The sequence below is a fragment of the Echinops telfairi genome, unplaced genomic scaffold, assembly GCF_000313985.2.
Source record: "Echinops telfairi isolate 266 unplaced genomic scaffold, ASM31398v2 ScPeMD7_18;HRSCAF=68, whole genome shotgun sequence".
Classification (NCBI taxonomy): Eukaryota; Metazoa; Chordata; class Mammalia; order Afrosoricida; family Tenrecidae; genus Echinops; species Echinops telfairi.
Genome location: NW_022103915.1, coordinates 61239966 through 61242296, shown reverse-complemented (window position 1 = coordinate 61242296; position 2331 = coordinate 61239966).

Genomic DNA, 2331 nt, shown 5'->3' with positions numbered 1-2331 from the left:
AGCCACAGAGGTAGACTCAAGCGTGCTGTCCTTTGAGAAAATGACTCAGGGCCAGGCTAGTCCTTGTTCCATTGTACATAAGTCACCATGAGCTACATTCAACTCAATGGCAGCTGTTTACCAACAAACTGACAGACTTATCTATCTGCCTACCTGTCTACCTATCTATCCATCTACTTACATACCTATTTACCTATCTACTTACCAATCTGTTTCTCTATCTGCTTTTCTATTATCTATCCTGAGAAGAAACTGCTCCCCCTTCTGAGGCACATGTTGTCCACAACACTCCTCTCTGAGAAAGACGTGTTGACAGGAAGAAGAAGCGTTTGGCTTCCGGTGGAAAATCCAGCCCTGATGCTGGAACACCAGACCTGGGATTCCCACACTGGTCGCTCTCCTGGTGACCTAGGTATGTTAGTCTGGGGACTAGAGATACAAATCCAGAGACATTCGTATATGTGTAAGAGAGAACTTTATATAATGAATTAATTGTGCATTAATAAAACAGCCCAGTCCAGATCAACTCCATAAGTTTGATATTAGCCCATAAGTCCAATATTAGCCCACAAATTCCTCTTGAGACTCACACAGCACATGCAAGGATGCCGAATGCAGGAAAGTGGGCAGAAAGTCTTGTGGATCCAGTGGTGGTGGAAGCATCTCCACGTGGTTCCTCCAGCTCCTGAGTGTGTCCCCTCAGCAGGAAAGGGAAGGCAGAGAGAGGGGGTCCCATCTCCCGAGAGGAAGAGACAAGGTTCCAGAGTCCACATGAGAAGGCGACACCCACACAGAGGCATCATTGTGGGATACAGAAAGGTTCTTCCCCAGGTTGTCCGCCTCCAATTGGTGTATGCCGATTGTACAACCCCTTTCCGTTATGATGTAATCAGGGGGGCTTGCACATCCCTGAAAGTGTATATATGCCGTGATTGGAAATATAGACTCTGCACAGAAAAAAAAAGAGATCAAGAGACACATTGCATTAGGTAAATCTGCTTTATAAGAACTCTATAGAGTTTTGAAAAGCAAGGATGTTACTTTGAGGACTAAGGTGCACCTGACACAACCCCTGGTATTTGCCATTGCCTTATATGCATATGAAAGTTGGAAATTGTATAATAGTGTTCATGATAGTTAGATTTATTTTGCCAAACCTGGCCAATAGGAACATGTGGGATTCATCAGGTTGCAGTTTAATTGGAGGGCAAAGAGATTAATGGCTCTGCAAGCCCTCCCCCACCCCACCCCTTGTCTCTCTTGTTCTCTGGTGATGGGAACATGCTGGAACATGCTGCTGCTTTAGTAGTTCTCTTTCTCAACTTCTGTGCTACACTACCTGTGGGTGAAACCAACCCTTGAGTTGTGTCGCTAAAGCTTGAGGCTCCTTGGAGACTTGCTTCACCATGCTGCAGATGCATATGCCGCTTAAGCTTGTGGCTGATGTATCTTGTCATCTTGTATTGCTTGAGCTCAATATCCCATCCTGGGGTCAGCTTTGATAAGCTCCCAAGCTACTAACTGACTCACTCTGTTATTTTCTACTTAAGGACAGACTCTGCCTGCCCTGCCTGAGGGAGGACTACACTCTTTGCTTCCTTGACCTTGGACCTGGCAGTCCACAGGAGCTGAATGATTTCCAGTGTATTAACTCTTCCATGAATGTGAGTTGAATGAGCTGTCTGTACTGCTGTGTGGATTAATTAGCTGTTATATTCCTTCTCGCTGTATAAACCTATCCTATATATGTAATATCTATCTATCTATCTATCTATCTATCTATCTATCTATCTATCTATCCATCCATCCATCCATCCATCTATCCATCTATCTATAATCATAAGTGTCCTGGTTTTGTTTCTCTAGAGAACCCTGCCTAACAAAATATTTTTCATTGCTGTCTTTTAATCTTGTGTACTTCCTAATGTCACCTTTTGCCTTTTTTGTGTTATGGTGAGCTCCTTATTATTATGTAGAGTTGAATTTGAACAACACTGGATCGAATGGCAAATACACATAATTGCATTTTCCCCCATGAGTATACTGAAAAATTATTTGGAGGTTTGTAACAATTTAAGAAAAATTCACAGATAAACCGTGTATGTGAAAGAGTCAAACAATTAAGAAAAAGTTAGTTATAAACACACAAAATATATGTAAGTACTAGTTGACTTTATCACTAGCTAGCAGATAATATATACAAATCTATTTTAAAATGGGAGACGTTGGACAGGGCAAGATATGACAAAATAATAATTTATGAATTATCAAGGGCTCATGAGGGAGTGGGGAGCAGGGAGGGAGGGGAAAAATGAGGACCTAATGCCGGGG